At 35.8% G+C, this 18,644-nt stretch overlaps 1 long non-coding RNA gene across 1 annotated transcript; it reads right to left on the bottom strand.

Annotated features, from left to right (window-relative positions):
* Nucleotides 1–2,485: 2,485 nt before the first annotated feature.
* LOC108446087 lies at nt 2,486–14,653 on the bottom strand. Its single transcript, XR_001861189.1, has 3 exons — nt 14,344–14,653; nt 8,088–8,159; nt 2,486–2,797 (listed from the first exon to the last, which is right to left on the bottom strand). It is a non-coding gene; the product is annotated as an uncharacterized LOC108446087 (long non-coding RNA).
* Between the last annotated feature and the right edge of the window lie 3,991 nt (nt 14,654–18,644).

The raw sequence follows: 18,644 nt of genomic DNA, 5'->3' as shown, positions 1-18,644 counted from the left end.
TTGTTTTGTCTTGAAACTGTTCTTGTTATGTTTATCCAGTTGTTTTCATTCTCCTTTTATTAAAATAAAACGGGTGAGATGTTGGGGTCCCTTCCCCCCTGCCATGGAGCCCTGGGAGAGGGGCCCTGGGGGGGAGACACGGGGTTTCCCTGCCCCTGGTCACCTTTGTTCCCTACTGGTTGGTTTGTGTTCCCTGATAATGCCAAGGACCCTGGGGTCCCGTGACTGCGGAGTTCCTGAGCTGAGCCCCGGCCATGCAGCTGGAGAAATAAACATCTCTGAAACATCTACCACGAATCTGTCCATATATACTTCGTTTCCACGGGACTCCTGGTTTGAAATATGCTTGTTGCAGTAATCCCCGCTGCGACACAGAATGATAACAGCGTAACTGTTATCATCTGACTATATCATATATACATAACTGAATATATCTCCTCACAGTAGCTGAAAACAATATTGGATATACTGAAAAATAAGACAGGAGAAACACCTACCTGCCTTGAGTTTTCCAGGTCTGCAAGGACAAGGCTTGCTTTAACCAGAAGCTGAAATAACATTCTATTGAAAACAGTCCCTTCAAATAAATCTCATGGTTCCCTATTGCAGGGCATTTTTGGTCATCCTCATTAATATAAAACTTGACATAAAATTACACTAATATAATTTGTAGTTGTCCATCTTAAAAAAAAACCCTAAGCCCTGCAATACATTGAGTTATTACCACCTCACTGCATTTACAATGGCAATATGCACAGTAATGGTTTTGTTTTAAACAGAAATCATCTGAAGTACATTATTCAACAACATGAATTCAATCATATAAATATTTAAAGATGGGCATTTATTATAGGTATGAGTTAATGAGCATAGTATAATTAAGGAGCCTTTGTTTAATTACATATTTAGATGCTAGACAATATCTTACTTCCCAACTGAACTCCTGAAACATATATACGCAATTTTAATTTTAGACTTAGAAGCATTTCTCCCAACAGATTAGTTTTAAATGTCAGTGTTTCAGACTCTAGCCAAATGCAGCAAAAGAAAATGTGATAATAAGAGATGTGATGGCTGTACAGCATCTATAATGCATTAATTGACATCACCTTATAACATTTCTTACATGCAATACCTAAGTAGGACTCAGAGACTTTGTAGTTCCTCTCAGTTGCTAATTGTTAAACTCATAATGATTTTCTGGGTTATTTTTTCACCATAATTCTTTTCCTTGAAGGTTCCATGGTACATCAACCATATTTTTGTAATTCTGTAAAGTAGTATTCTCATATTCATTGTAGGAAATTTGAGAGAGATTGCAGGGAGATCCTTTGGTTCACAATGACCACTCGTACTTCCGCATTAGTTCCTGTTGGGATGTGATTCAGTTGCCTAAAAATAGAGATGTCAATTTAGGCTAGTGCGTTTTCAAAACTGCATTTAATCATGAGATGGCTGCCTACAGGCAGACATCCTACTTCCCTATTTACACAATGGAAGATATTATGGATAGACAGCCTTCAGCTGGAGTCATTCAGGTGACTCAGCTTTATCAAGATGACAATACAACACCATGAAGGGAAAGTGCTGCAGGGCATCACACTAAAACCTCCTATTCCTACTCATTCCCTCCACATTTCTGCTCAGTCTTGCGCCTTCTTCAAATCCATCATTACCCTGCTTTGCAAAACCCACAAACTTTGGAGGTTTATTTTTCCTTTTCTGCTAGCAAGACCTCTTTCCCCTAACCCCAGATGAACTACCTAGAAAGTAGAAGATTCAGTTTTCATGGACAAAATGCTGTCATCTCTCTAAGAAAATTCTGAGAGAAGAGTCACAACTTCTAGTCTTACAGAAGCAGAAAGTTTGCAAAACCCAGCACACCTGGACACCATGGTTCCCATCTGTCACAGCAAAAACCAATTAGGTGGATCATGCAGATATCACATATGCTCAGCCAATAAATATTACAGTTGCTATCTATAGTGCAGTGTGGCTGATGATTTAGCTTCTTGCTCTAAGAGCACACAGATGCTGGCAGCTGAAGATTGCTCCCTCACTGACTAGAATGTAGGATGGTAGTGTTTTCCCACTTTGCTCTGTAAGGTGGAAGACTTATAATATAAGACACAGACGAGGAGTGGGGCTAAGCAGGAATAGATGGGATTGTCAAAGGAAAACATATAAAGGATGTTCTGCGTGGGCCTGGGAGGATATACAGACACAGTGTCCTCTTCCTTCATTGTCATCACATTGTGTACATGATAAGGATATAGGAGTCAGAAGTACTGCATGCAATACTTACTGCAAGAATTCATTACTGACAGATTTCTACAGTAACACAGTCTCTTCACAGACCTGACAGCCATGCCTGATCTTTTCTGTAGTGGTGTCAGCATTCATGTGACCAGCTAAACTGCTCAAGTTCCATGCATAATCAGTAATATGGACCAAGCTCCCAGTGGCACATCACTGTGGATGGCTGCCCACAAGCCTCAAGAAGCCTGTACTGATTTAATCTACCCTAAGCAGGAAGTGTTTGCTTCAGGTGGTCAGCATCATAAGTCCTTCATCTTCAGCCCAAGTTTACATGAGTTCACTTTCTCTTGCAACAAAACCAGTCAAAATATATAGTAACACAAGGTACATGTTTATTTAAATAGACAGGGAAGTAGATGTCAGAGGCTCAGACACAAGACTAAGAAATCAAAATGTTACTGAGGTAAATCCCAATTTATGTCTTTTCTTTCAGTAGCTATTAGGAATTGAGTCCATATCCCTCTGACATGTGGAATACCTAGGGAATAGAAAAAAAAGGCTTTATGAGAGATTTAATACTTCTATAATTTTTATCCTGCTCACAATCCTTTCCTCACCATTAGTCTAAATTTTTGGAGTTTGAGAGTTGAATGGTATTGTGTCTTTTTCTGATCACTGCCTTCAGTTGCCAAATTCAATCTTGTACAATATAAAAAAGAGGAGAAATTTTCAAATTAAATTTCCTTACACTATTAGTGAGTACACCAAAGGGATATCTGAGATAAGAACCATGGGAGTCACGTACTGAGAGGGAAGTGCTTGAAGCTGGATGGGAACTCTTTGTGCTTTATAACTGTTCATTCAAGGATCCATTCCCATGCCTGTATAAAACTGTACTTCAAAGTTTTAGGGCTCTAGCTGAATACATAAGGGAAGTACACATGGCCTTTATCAAAAGGTAGTCAAAAGGAGGTACAACACTTGGCCTTCATTTGGAAGCAGCTGATTTTGCACTGTTTTGGGTATGTTACTTCTGTTGGTTCTGTTGCTAGACTCCAGATGTAAGTAGACATAACCATAAAAAGATAATTTTGATATTATTCTATGTCACAGTACAGTATCTATATCCTGATATATATGCATAATATGATAATGATGCAAGATTTTCCACAAATTCAGCCTTTGATATAATTATGAAAATTAAAACAAGTTAAAAGTGTCTTTAATTTCAAGCCTATGGTAAATAACAGTCTGTGTTGTAGAGCAGTTCCAGTTTCCAGAACTCCACAGCTTTTCATTTATAGAACTTGTACCAAAGTGAAAAAAAAGCTGGAAAGCATTAAAAATGAGCCCATTATTAACTCTCAAGAATTTCCTTTCTAAAAAGCATAAAGTAATATCTAAATAGCCTACTAGGAAGTTCGAGGGAAGAGTGGATGGATTTTTGCATTTAGATCCTTCAGTCTACAACTGTCATGACACAAATCCTTTTCTTTTCTTTTTCTTTTTCTGTGTTTTTTTGTTTGTTTTTTTTTTTTAATCCATTAATTCCTGGCATCATCTTAAACTGGAGAGGGGCACAGATTACAATGACATCTTTGCTCTTCTACTAATAATCAGTGAAAAAAGGAACAGGCATGAATTAATTCACAAAAATAAGTTTAATAAATGCAGATTTTTCTTTCATATATCTCTCCCTTTCCTTGATTATCTGCCTTTCCTTTGTAGAGCCTTTTGCCAATCTGTATGCAGGGATTGATACCAGAGAAAGGTTGCTAAGCAACTTAAAATGAAAATCATATAGTGGACTATCAGGCATTTCTAATGAAGCCTTCTTGAGCCATACCTTAGTCTTCACACCTCACAAGTAAGCCTGGGATTACAAACTGGTGTAACAGATAGGAAGTGGTTTCCAATTAGTACACCCGAGTGTACAGGGAAGCAGCATGCCAGAAGGAAAGCTATTAATGAGAGCAAGATACACACTTAATATTCAAGGGCATCAGACTGAGAAATCACAGAATGACCAGATAGAGAGGTTTATTGAATGCACAGTTGTGAAAGCTGCCTAAGCTTGAAGTAAAGAGTTGAAAAGTAAATGGAATGGTAAACAACATCAGTAGTGAAGCCTTGGGTTGCATCTATATATTAAAGCTCCTGGAAATGCTCCTGGACAGTATTTCATATTCTGTTAGTCTGTAGGAATGATCCCTGAAAAGCTTGTGCCAGCTACAGTCTCCTAAAGCGTTTCTTAGGACATTTGGGGAATTAGCACTGACTATGGATGACCCCCAAAAGGCACTGTGGATGTATTCATGATGTCCTGAAGCATAAGGGAGTTTAATAGTTTAATGGTATGAATGCAGGGTTTTTCCACAGAGTTGCCCTTAGTAATAGACAAAACTCTGATTCACTGTTAATTTGTTAGCATAGGCTGAGCTTGTGAGGATTCAGCTGTGCTTTTTCAGCCTTGACAAATTTCTTGATCCCTGGATCCTGGTACCTTACCCAAATGTTCTGATTTGCATTTTTATACTTTCTTATTTGACATTCAGGAACTTTTGATCAAAACTAGAATCTGTAGTTTTCTGTGAATCATTTTCTGAGTTCAAGTGATACATATATGCAGTTTACCAGATTGTCCATATCTGCTGCTTTACAATATAAAAATTGTTATTTGAATAATTCACCACCTGAATTCCAATTATTGAAAAAGTCTTATTACTCAGTTATATTATTCTGTGTATTTCCTTCTCTTTGCCATGTTACTTTGGCAATTATGACTATGCATAATGCCTATTGTGTTCCTGTGGTGAGACATCAAATGTGCAGGCTCTTATAATTTTGTCACTGATTAAATAATACATAATCCCTGCAGGAAACTTGCAGGATGTCTCTCATTGTCACTGCTTCTGTTTAGTTTCCTTACTCTTTTAAATCTTTCCCTGTCTTCCTACTCACACTCTGAGTAACCAGTTTCTGATTTTCTTTCCTATCTGGGTTTACCAATCTTTCTCTGAATTGGATGATTTTTAATTAAGCCATGCAAAGTTAAATAATTGTAATAGAAATAGTGCTAAATTCAAAAATGTAATATATTTTGGGGGTTTTATTCAGCAAAGAGATAAAAGATGTGTCTTCAAATCTTCCTATGTAAAGAATATCTTGTGAATATCTTGAAAAATGTCTGTGTGCAGGTATTTTGCAACCTCAGTTAATGCTATAGTCATTGCTTTGGCAAATTTTACAGAACTGCAGCATTGTGGGTTTTGCAGTTTATAGGGAGGAGTTTCTAGGTGTTGAGAGTGGGCTTCACCTAACTTTAGGCTTCACCTAACTTTAGACATCTGAAATTCATCTAGGTTTCCTAAATAGTCAATAGAAATACAAATACCTGCACAGAACAGGAGGTGAGATTAATCTTACCATATATCTTTAAAGGGGATATCTACATGAAACAGATTATAGTCAGAATTCTGTTCAGTACAGTCAATAGAGTTTAGAGAGTTGATAATTTTATTCTGTAATATATATCCACAGAGGCTGAAGGGCTCTCCATGCTCCAGTGCCTACCAGTCTTCTCAATTATTTCAATCCTTGAGTTGAATCCTAGCAGAAAAAAGTTTTCTCAAGGTGAACTTTACCAAAAGAATCAATGTTAGGTGGAACAAATTAATTACTTTTCTGTCAATTTAATATAAAGGGACCCTAAAGATTAAATATATTTACTTAGGTGAGAGAAATCATACTTTGTAGATGGCATGAGTTGCACAGTATTGATAGCAGAAAGAAGCAAAAAAGCATGTAAATTAATGTGTAATGCAGTCAGCAGAACTTAAAGAAAACCAGTGAAAAAATATTTGCTTTATATATAAGATGAATCTGACATATATGTATAGAGTCCTTAATTATGTTTTTTAATTCACATTTAGAATACGAAGGAGGATAAGATTATGATATAAAGAATTAATGTATTTTAGTATTTCTTTAGAGACATGTACCCTGTGGATACATGTTTAGCCACCCATTAGCTTTCCATTGGCAATTTTTGCATTTTTAATTGCCTTTACAATCTATAATTTAATGCTTTTTGGATAAACAGGTGGGGTTTTTTGCTAATATTTGCAAAAGCTTTTTTGTTTGGAACACTGGCAAAAATTTCCAGAAATGGTCTAATTGACTGCTCTGTCATTTGTACAATATTATAAAACAATTGTGGTGTTGTCTATAGAAGACAAACCCACTAAATAAGAGTATTCCCATTGTACTTCTCCACTATTTCTCCCGTCATTGATCAAAACCATTTGTTTTGTTTCCAGAATCCCAGAACACACTTGCACTTTATCAAACCAGAGCTTCTCATCCAGACTTTTCAGAGCAACCTGCTTGTATGTTTATTTCTGCCATCTTGCTCCAAGGGCAGTTATCCCACTATTAGAATCTAGACTCGAAAAAATAAGTACATCTCCTCATCTGCTATCTGGTTCTTTTTCCTGGTGAATTAATTTGTAATGCTCTGATACTGACTGCTATAGACTTTGGTTTCCTCTATTCTTCAGAAAAGTCAAAGTATTTAGAAAAAAATGCCACCTTTAAAAAGCAATGTAAGGAATTCTGCTGTAAATAAATGGTTAGTCTCAAGTATCTAGGAATAAAGGGGTACAATGATTACTTGGTCACATCTGAAAAAGGTGAGAATTTTAATTTCAGTGAGTTTTTCACTAGTATTCTAGATGATAGTGTCCTATGGAAACCAAAGATTCTGAAACACCTTTCTCTTTAATAGGGTTTCTACCAAATCAAATCGTATTTAGAGCTATGAAAACAAAAATGCCCAGCTAGTAAATTGTACCTGTAGTTCAAGGTTGAAACATGCCTTCTGTGAATTAGTTTGTTTTTGAAAAACATGACATTAGAAATGTGTTTCCAGATAGTCGTTTGGTGTTGCGTTCTAGCCACTTACTTCTATAAAAACTGTTGTGAATTTTATATATTTCCAAAATCAAAACCTAAATATCTCCTGATAGGATTAATTAACATTACAAATAATAAACAAGTTTTGTGTTAGGAACAAAATAGAACAAAACAAAATAAATTAAAAAAATAAAAACTCAATCTCACAAACAAACAATCAAATGAAACATTTTATTCAGTTGCCACTTTTTCACTTATCTTCCACAATGTAAGGGTAGCCCTTGGCAGTTTAAGGAGTAGAAAGTATCCAAGTCTATTTGAAACCATATTGCTTCTGAAACTATTTTGGCCTGAATATTTTTTCTAATATGATTTTCTGTACTAAGTAAATAGCAGTGCTTTCTTCTATTGTAATTGAAAATACTACTTGTAATATTTCTATGGTTTTAAGCAACTTAAATTGTGCAGGATGGTTTGGTTACAGGAATAAAATACTCATTTATTTATGTATATTTATATGTGTCTGTACATTATTCTACAAATCAGGTGAGGTTTTTTTAAATTTATTTCAGATTTTTCCTACACTCCAAATTTCACTACTACCTTTTGGCAATAACTTTTAAAACGTATTGCTGAAGAAGCAATTCTCACAACAATTCCTAACAATTTACCTTTGAAAAGTGGAGAACTTAATTTTCACTGAGTCTAAACATCCAAGATTAAATAACCAAATTTTCCCACTGAAAGTCAAGTTTTTGAAAGGGTAAAATAAGGACATTATGGAGAACAATATTTATTCTACATCATTCATTGGATGTATTGGATATTGTGATAGATGACCTTACTGTTTCTAGTGAAATCTTTCTAGATTTTCCAAAGGAAAAGAAAAGAAGGATGGTGGGAAAACCACTTACCTTTAAGCAGTTGATAGGCAAGTTCCTTTAGTCACTACTTAGTGCCTCTGCAATCTGTAGCATAAGCTCTCCCTATTCATAAAGAAAATAGAAGACATGAAAAGACCTGGAGAAGGTTATTTAAATGTATGTGCTCTTAGTCACTACTTAAACTAAGGTTAAAATGGATCTTCCAGCTCAATAGGTTTCTGTCAGATGAAGACAAACAATTGTAGTGATGTGATGCAGCCCAGCATCTGCTCCATTCTCTTCACTGATCAGCTTTTCAATAGATTATAATTTCTACCTGAATTTATAGTGCATTCTTTGCATAGATGTTCCATATGCTTTAATTTGCATATTTATAATAATGGCTACTTTTTTATTTTGCAAGATAGGAATTAAGGACAGGGTACCATATGTGCTCAGCATATATTTTCTTACCAAATTACTTTAAATTATACCATGGTCCATACATTTTAGTAACTTGCAAGTACTAATCCAGAAGGCCTGATAGGAACTTTAATGTACTGCTGGTTATTTAAGTGCTTCCTGTGAAAACTGCTGTAGTTAAACTAAGTGCCATGAAAGGTATTTATTTTCAGCTTTTCTGGTAGTATTTATAGTTGGCAGAAGCACTGCAATATGATCTTGAAAAAATATACATGACATATTTGCACTATTACCTTTTAATTAAAACCAGCTTGCAATTTCATTTATTGCTCATATTATTTCTATAATGATTGATGTATTGATTTTCAAGAGGGTAAATTTATGATTTGTCCATTCAAAAGTATGTGTCTGTAATTTAATTAAGTGTGTATTTATTGCATACCTCTTACAAACAAAGCCTCTACTGGACATTTTTATGGAGCTGAGGAATCAATATATATTTCTTTCACTGTATTTGTAGCGATATGCTTCCAATATCGACCTCCAGAAATCCAACAAATGAACAAACCTGTTCTTTCTTAATCTGAACTCTGTTTGCTCAAACTGTGTTTTTGCTAATAACACTTAAGAATTTTCTAAGTTCATCAAATCAAGTTATTCAGTTGGTAATTTCGGAATGGGTTTCTCACCATGTTGTTGGCTACATTCCACATCTCACAAGGGTCTTGTAAAGGAAATGAGCTTAGGCAAGTTTCCATAGTAGATTTCTTATCTTATTAGCTGTCAAAATGTCTAGAAACAATTATTATTATTATATTAAATTTAACAATGTTTGTAGAAGAATGATATTTGTAAAAATATAAACTGATAAAAGAAAATCTATTTTCAAGGTTATACCTAAAATTTACCTATACAGATTGGTATTATCTAGACAGAAACCAAATGTATTTGTGGTAGCTGATGCTTGGAAAGCAAGGTGTTGGTTTTAATGAGAGTTTTTTCATATTTTAATGAATCCAGAGTTCAATAATTGGAAAAATTAAATGTAGAGAGATTTCTTGGAAAAAAAAGTCCTTTAATAAAAAATGCATGCCATAGGTGTGTAATAACATGCCATGGATGTCTTTCTGCAAAAGATGATCTGTTGTTGACATAATTATTCTTTAATTGCCATAATATTTAGAAAAAGAATTGTATGTAAGCAGCCCAAATGGTTCACATGAAGGTGTAACAATTTTTACCAAATATTTTATTAATTTTATGAACTTCACATCCAGGAAGAATACCCCTTGACTCTGAGAACCAAAACATACTGAACAGAAAAAACAGTCCCTTCTTTGAGACCCAAAATCACACAACTGTTTGAAGAGGGGAGGAATATGTGTGTGTGAACAGGAAGTGTACTCATCCACTCAACAGACCTAATATTTAGTAACCAACATATAGTAAGTGTGGATGTGTTCCATTTTCTGATCTTTATTTATCTTTTTTCAAAGCTAAATTGTTTTTAGAGATTTTCTAATCAGCTGAAAAACCTTCCTATGCTTCTGTGAGATTAGAAATCTCCATGAAGCTTAATATATAATGGTAGTCCTTTGTACTGGATGTTGAATATTTTGAATATTATATTTTCATCTGCATAAATTAATTTCCTTATTTTGGAAATATTTTCATTATCTAAAGTAGTAACTTTTAATATGTATTCTCAGAAGATATGTTCCATAAAAATTGAAGTCATAATCTGTATCACAGAAATACAGATAAAATCCCTTAAAACCATCTATTCCATAATTTTAATTTTGTATTTCTGATTTTTCAATATCTAACTCTAATTCTGACTTTACAATCACTGTGAAATGCTCTATCTTCACAATTTTATTTATCCATTTTTATACTTAAAAATGATATTTAGGGAAGAGTCATTAACTGTAACTACTTAATGGTATGCAAATTAATGTCAAAGAAGAAAGAAAAGACAAGAAAAGACAAGAAAAGGTGAGAAAAGATGAGAAAAGAAAAAGACCAGAAAAGACAACTCAAGAGAAATGCTCTATCTTCACAATTTTATTTATCCATTTTTATACTTAAAAATGATATTTAGGGAAGAGTCATTAACTGTAACTACTTAATGGTATGCAAATTAATGTCAAAGAAGAAAGAAAAGACAAGAAAAGACAAGAAAAGGTGAGAAAAGATGAGAAAAGAAAAAGACCAGAAAAGACAACTCAAGAAAGAAAGAAAAGAAAAGAGAAAAAAAGGAAAGGAAAGGAAAGGAAAGGAAAGGAAAGGAAAGGAAAAAGGAAAGGAAAGGAAAGGAAAAAGGAAAGGAAAGGAAAGGAAAAAGGAAAGGAAAGGAAAGGAAAAAGGAAAGGAAAGGAAAGGAAAAAGGAAAGGAAAGGAAAGGAAAAAGGAAAGGAAAGGAAAGGAAAAAGGAAAGGAAAGGAAAGGAAAAAGGAAAGGAAAGGAAAGGAAAAAGGAAAGGAAAGGAAAGGAAAAAGGAAAGGAAAGGAAAGGAAAAAGGAAAGGAAAGGAAAGGAAAAAGGAAAGGAAAGGAAAGGAAAAAGGAAAGGAAAGGAAAGGAAAAAGGAAAGGAAAGGAAAGGAAAAAGGAAAGGAAAGGAAAGGAAAAAGGAAAGGAAAGGAAAGGAAAAAGGAAAGGAAAGGAAAGGAAAAAGGAAAGGAAAGGAAAGGAAAAAGGAAAGGAAAGGAAAGGAAAAAGGAAAGGAAAGGAAAGGAAAAAGGAAAGGAAAGGAAAGGAAAAAGGAAAGGAAAGGAAAGGAAAAAGGAAAGGAAAGGAAAGGAAAAAGGAAAGGAAAGGAAAGGAAAAAGGAAAGGAAAGGAAAGGAAAAAGGAAAGGAAAGGAAAGGAAAAAGGAAAGGAAAGGAAAGGAAAAAGGAAAGGAAAGGAAAGGAAAAAGGAAAGGAAAGGAAAGGAAAAAGGAAAGGAAAGGAAAGGAAAAAGGAAAGGAAAGGAAAGGAAAAAGGAAAGGAAAGGAAAGGAAAAAGGAAAGGAAAGGAAAGGAAAAAGGAAAGGAAAGGAAAGGAAAAAGGAAAGGAAAGGAAAGGAAAAAGGAAAGGAAAGGAAAGGAAAAAGGAAAGGAAAGGAAAGGAAAAAGGAAAGGAAAGGAAAGGAAAAAGGAAAGGAAAGGAAAGGAAAAAGGAAAGGAAAGGAAAGGAAAAAGGAAAGGAAAGGAAAGGAAAAAGGAAAGGAAAGGAAAGGAAAAAGGAAAGGAAAGGAAAGGAAAAAGGAAAGGAAAGGAAAGGAAAAAGGAAAGGAAAGGAAAGGAAAAAGGAAAGGAAAGGAAAGGAAAAAGGAAAGGAAAGGAAAGGAAAAAGGAAAGGAAAGGAAAGGAAAAAGGAAAGGAAAGGAAAAAGGAAAGGAAAGGAAAAAGGAAAGGAAAGGAAAAAGGAAAGGAAAGGAAAAAGGAAAGGAAAGGAAAAAGGAAAGGAAAGGAAAAAGGAAAGGAAAGGAAAAAGGAAAGGAAAGGAAAAAGGAAAGGAAAGGAAAAAGGAAAGGAAAGGAAAAAGGAAAGGAAAGGAAAAAGGAAAGGAAAGGAAAAAGGAAAGAGGAAAGGAAAGGAAAGGAAAGGAAAGGAAAGGAAAGGAAAGGAAAGGAAAGGAAAGGAAAGGAAAGGAAAGGAAAGGAAAGGAAAGGAAAGGAAAGGAAAGGAAAGGAAAGGAAAGGAAAGGAAAGGAAAGGAAAGGAAAGGAAAGGAAAGGAAAGGAAAGGAAAGGAAAGGAAAGGAAAGGAAAGGAAAGGAAAGGAAAGGAAAGGAAAGGAAAGGAAAGGAAAGGAAAGGAAAGGAAAGGAAAGGAAAGGAAAGGAAAGGAAAGGAAAGGAAAGGAAAGGAAAGGAAAGGAAAGGAAAGGAAAGGAAAGGAAAGGAAAGGAAAGGAAAGGAAAGGAAAGGAAAGGAAAGGAAAGGAAAGGAAAGGAAAGGAAAGGAAAGGAAAGGAAAGGAAAGGAAAGGAAAGGAAAGGAAAGGAAAGGAAAGGAACTCCCAAGTGACAGAACCCTTAAAAATTATAAAACTCTTGTATGTACAATATTTAAGTGCCAGGCCTGTTACTAGAAATAATACAGCTATTTTGACCATATATGTAAAACCGAAACAGTTAAACTCATTGGACTGCGATTTCTCAGAATCAATACTGTCTGTTATTATTTCTATCTTAAACTACTTACTGCTACTGCACAGTATGAATATTATCATAGAATAATAGAATGGTTTAGGTTGGAAGGGACCTTAAAGCTCACCTAAATGAAAGCCCCCTGCCAACTGGCAGGGACACTTCCACTAGGCTGGGTTAAGCTCAAAAGCCCTGTCCAGCCTGGCCTTGAATACTTCCAGGAATGGGTCATCCACAACATCTTCCAGTGTCTCACAACCCTCATGGTAAAGAATTTCTTTTTAATATCCAAACTAAACATATCCTCTTCGGGTTTTAAAGCCATTAACACTTTTCCTATCACTACATGCTCTTGTGTAAAGCCCATCTCCCTCTTTCTACTAGGCTGCCTTCACATACTGAAGGGCTGCTATAACATCTCCCCAGTCTGCTGTTCTCCAGGCTGAGAAGATGCCTGCAGAACTGTGGCTTTATTACAAGTCCCCTGTGCTACTCTGGGGCTTGGACCAGTATTTTTATTAGAACTGATATGTGATGGTCAGCCACTGTTTATTGTTCTTCATTGTGGTACAGGCTGATTGCTTTAATAAAGGCACACTTGAAATGACAAGAGCTAAATTTCAAAGCAAAATTAATTGGAGAAAGAATCCTAAACCTGTGGCCAGTTACCCCACCCTGTACATTTATTGTTAATTACATTTCTTGCATATGTTATGATCCATGAAACAAAGGAAAGTGATGTATACTACTTAAGACAGATGTTATATTTGCTTACTGGAATATATTATTGTGGTTATAAAACAATATCCTGAACATTAAGAACAACAGGATTATATCATGAAGTAATGAAGAGCTTTGGTTTAAAGTAAAATTCATTTTAAGGAAATGAGTTTGGGGGCTAGCACAGCAAGATCTCAGAAATGCAGTGCTAGCTTAGTTCTCTGGTTCAGAAACAAGTGAAGCAATTCAAGAATGTCCTTCTGTGAAAATAGTTTACAGATCCTTCTGCACAACAGTTAACAACCAGGATCAGGAATGTGTGCAAATAAACTGCCAGCCACTACAAGTTTGCCATCCATGGCAAGGCAGCTCAGACTCATAGCAGTGGTTAGACTCATAGCTGTGCCTGTTAGAATAGACAGAAAAGAATGAAGAAAAATATTTTTTCCAACTAGTTTGTTTCAGTATTGTTACAAAGACTATTTTCCTGCCCTCAGGAGACAGCAAAAACTGTCAACAACTGCAATGCTTCAGAACTGTAAATGATCTGAATCACAAATACTTATTTTCAAATAAAGTTTAAAATGTAAGTCATAACTATAAAACAGATAGAGCTATTTAAAGATGAATGTACTATACACACTAAAATATTGCCAGAGATAATTATTGTGTCCCAAGTCTGTTTAAAAGTCTAGAGTTCCTGGCAAAGAACTTGTACACAACTGAGGTACCTAAATGATATTCTCATTTCAGATTAATTATACTCTTCATTCTCACCACCTCTACCAACTGATTTCCATAAATCCTTAGCAAACAGTAATTTTATTTTTTACTTCTGTGAAAAGAAAAAAAAGTACAATGACAAGAGTTATTTGCACTTCCAATTTTCTATAATACCTGAACACCAAGCCTTAAGAACTTTATATTGAATTTTATATCATATAAAACTAAATTTTGAAGGGGGGGGGGCAGGGAGAATGGGAGCCTCAAGCTAAAGCATTTAGGCTTCTAATTCCTATATTGTCTTTTTACTTACCTATGACAATAACTGGAAAGAGTAGATAAGAGCAGCTCTTTGACATTTGCACATACTCTTCCATTATGTGGTAAAGGTCAAGGATGGCTTTCTGGTCCTCCCTCCACAAGCTGCAGCTTCCTTCAAGGCACATCCAGCTGCTGTGGCATGGAGTCCTCCATGGGCTGCAGTGTAGGTAGCTGTTTCTCCATGGTTCTCCACGGGCTGCAGGGAGACAATTGGCTTCACTATGATGTCCTCCAGGGACTGCAGAAGATCCTCTGCTCTGTCAACTGGAGCACCTCCTCCTCCTTCTTGTCTCACCTTAGTATCATAGAGAGCTGCTTCTCATACTTTTTTCCTCCACTTGTCACTGCCTACTTATATGTCATGTGCTTTTTAAAATATATTTTCACAGAGACTGATGGGCTCAGTTGCAAAAATGTGTCTTGCTAGAAAATTACATGCTATACAAAACCATGATTTTTTACAAAAGGATAGTGGAAGTATAAATATAGGTCTAATGAACTGGAACATCTACAATACTTCATTGCAATATGACCCATCATTTTGCCTTCTTTCTCCTTAAGGTCTGGAAGGAATACTTGGCATAAAACAGTGTTGTTTCAAGGAAAAGATTTTTTCAAGATTATAGAGTGTATGTTCAATTTTCTGTTGAGAAAAGGCACTTTGTCTTTTGTGATAAACATCATTACCCAGTATATGCTACAGAATGTCACTAGTAAACAAATTCTAACCAACAATAGCAGATCAAAATCTGGTGAGACCAAGCAATATACCTTTAGTGGCCAGGATAGAATCATAGAATCAGCTGAGTTGGACAGGCCCCATCAGGATCATTGAGTCCAAATCCTGGCCCTGCACCGGACCATCCTCAAGAATCACAGCATGTGCCTGAGAGCATTGTCCAAATGCTTCTCAAACTCAGACAGACTTGATGTTGTGACCACTTCCCCGGGGAGCCTCTTCTGGTGCCCAGCCGTCCTCTGGATGAAAAACTTCTTCCTGATATCCAACCTAAATGTCCCCTGACTCAGCTTCATGCCATTTCCTCGAGTCCTGTCCTTGTAGCCCTCATTTGGATGCTCTCTAATAGCTCCCAAAACTGCCCCAGCACTTGCTGCCCCAGTGGGGAATGGGGCAGGACCATCCCCTCCCTTGCCTGGCTGGCGATGATGTGCCTGGTGAGCCCCAGGACATGACTGGCTCTCCTGGCTGTCACGGCGGCACTGCTGACTCATCTTCAGCTTGCCATTGACAAGGACCCCAGGTCCCTTTCTGCAGCGCTTTTCTCCAGCCTCTTGCTCCCTAGTCTACGTACACAACCAGGATTGCTCTGTCCCAGGTGCAGAATCCGGCACTTGCCCTTGTAAAACTTCGTATGTTTGGTGATTGTCCATCTCTTTTATTTGTCAAGGTCTCTCTGCAGGGTCTCTCTGCCCTCAAGGGAGTTAGCTGACAGCTCCTCACAATTTGGTGTCTTTGGCAAACTTACTCATTATTCCTTCAAGTCCTGTGCCCAGGTTGTTACTGAAGATGTTGAAGAGAGCTGGCCCAAGGATGATACTGTCTAGCCACTGAAATCAGCGCTTCATACTTATTCTTGTTCCTTAGTGCAGAAGTCACAATAAATATCTTCTTATTTGTTTCTTTTATATCCATGCAGAGATCTTTGGTTATGTTCATGCTTTTTATCCCAACAGCAGCTGACTTGACATTTACACACACAGAACAGCACAATTTCCCTACTGTTACTAGACTTAACAATTTTGCAATCTGCGAATTAGTGACCTTTGCAACTAAATTCAGACCTTCAGCATTTCTCATAAAAATAGTAAAATGTCCTCAGAAGAACAGAGTACTTTGCTGCATACTCTGTAAGACTACAGAATATATGATAATGGGTTAGCATCACAATAATTTAAGCACAGACCATATACTTTAGCACAGAAAAAATTTAAATAAGAGCTATTTTACACAGCAACAGATCTGAGAAAAAAAAAGTCTAGGACCTTCCAAACGGATCCCTGCAGTATGAATATACTTTTAAGAACACAGAAGATAAAATATGTGGTTTTGAAAGGCTGTATCCTTGGCAGACTAAATTTGATCTTGTCCTGTAGATGAAAGATCAAGGAGCTCAAAGTGGAGATAGGGAGACATGTCCAGATAATGAGATATAGAAAAGCATTTTTTAAGATAATTAAGGATTCTGGTGGACTGGGCAGTGAGGTTAAATCTGCCACACTCATTCAGTTTGGAGGACTAAATTGTGAAGGACTGCTAAACCATATCTGCTGCTGTATAGAGATCCATCAGTATTGTATGGTTAGTGTGAACACTCTCACTCTCTACTGCAAAACATTTGATAAGATATGAAATAGCCTTAGTGACAAAATGAAATAAAGCCCCCATACCATCTTGGAATAGGGAAAGTACATTCAAAATATTTTTTTTCCTTATGTTTTCTTCTTTTCTTTTCTCCCATAACAAATGAATCATAATTTCAACCATTCTGGAATGTTTTCAACAGATGAACCCAGCATACTATTTTTATTACAGGCTCTTGCCCCTTACATGCTTCATTACAATTTCGTAATGTACTCCACAGTCATTAGAGTTTTTTTATCTCTTTTCCAAGAGACATCTTTTAAAGGACTACTTAACCACTATAAATCATACTTTTCTCTGCTTTCTCAAAGCTTTTTGAGACTGTTGGTTTTTTGGTTTTTTTTGGTTTTTTTGGTTTTTTTTTTTTTTAATTGCAGCATTCCTAATGGCATCAGACCCACTACAAGAAGAAGTTAAAAATAAATGTTATCTCAAAGAGACTGTTAAATCTAATAATCTGCCAGTCTTGGTATTTGTATGTTCCTAAATCCTTTTAATTTCATGGTTGATTCCTGAATCCTCAGTTTAATTAGAAAACACTGTATTTATAAAACAGATCTAGTTCAATTGCTTCTGCAAATTCACCTTTATTTTATATGATTGTACTTAGAGAAACCTTGTTTAATTCAATCATTAAAAGTATAGATTTGACATCATATGTGACCCTTTAATCTCTCTGAATTGTATTTCTTTGTGTGAGTTTCTCAGTTGTTTCAAATAAGGACAGGTTCTTTTCAATTCACATAGCATATTATCTGAATATCTCCTGCCTGCTTTTTCACTTGCTTTAATGGAAAGTTAAGGGAAATACATTCTGAATGTTATCTTTTATAGTCTACTTTTACCTACCAGTGTGTTTATACCTACTAGAACCAGTTTCAGCTTGAAAGAACATATCAAAGAAAATTTATTTACTAAAATAGACAAAAGAAGGCATAAAATTTAGAAGCTAAAAAAAAATATATTGGAGCAATATCATTCTAGAGAATGTCATGTATCTATGAAAACTACAAAAACTTATATTTTCAAAGGCACTTACAAATCACCATTTTGCATCTGTTTTTTTGTTTGAAAGCTCTGGCACTCATCTGATTCCTTTTTGAGCTAGTTTAGCTCACTAATCTGGTAGGAAAGCAGTTAAAAATAAATAGAAAAACCTATGGGGAACAGAACACCACTTCACCCATATGTAGTAAAATGTTAGGTCAGCCTTCTCTGTTGTAGAAGTATGTCTGTCATATACGAAAATCAATGCATATCTTATTTTAAACTTTCTTATGACTGCTGAATACCTGAATGGTCAAGATGGTTTAAAACCAAACACCCAGCCTTCTAAGATATTCCCCAAACCATTGCAATGGAATAACTTTATCAGATGAAGAGCTCACTATGCAAAACCGGAACATGATGTCAAGGATGCTTTATTGTGGATTACCATTGTTTGGAATCAATATATACCTACCTGCCATGTAGGTATAGGAAAAAAGTAAGTAGCCACAATGTTTTTACAGTTGTTATTGTGTTTGGGATAGTAAGCATTTAGGGTAGTAAACAAAACTGTGATGAGTTTTAGTATTGACTTTATTACTTTTTCACTTTGAATTAACTGCTTTGCATTTCAGCTTACCCATCAGTAAAATGAGAAGAAGGCTTCCTTCCTGCTCCAAGGACATTTAATTAGTGCCTCTGATGTCATGGATTTAAAAATGAAAAGCATTGTGATTAAAAGGAAGTATTGGCATGCCACAAGGTAACGGTAGTGACCTGTGTTCCCTCCCCAGCTTCACTGTGGTTGTAGAATTTTAATTAGCAGTTCCAAAAATTTGTATTAGCATAGTCTGATGACATATCTCAATAGAGCAGGATGTGTGACTTCGAGAATTATAGAATCATTTAGGTTGGAAAAGACC

Source organism: Corvus brachyrhynchos, unplaced genomic scaffold, assembly GCF_000691975.1.
Source record: "Corvus brachyrhynchos isolate BGI_N302 unplaced genomic scaffold, ASM69197v1 scaffold71, whole genome shotgun sequence".
NCBI classification, from domain to species: Eukaryota; Metazoa; Chordata; class Aves; order Passeriformes; family Corvidae; genus Corvus; species Corvus brachyrhynchos.
The sequence above is the reverse complement of the archived record's forward strand: the minus strand, read 5'-3'. Positions and strand labels throughout refer to the sequence as shown.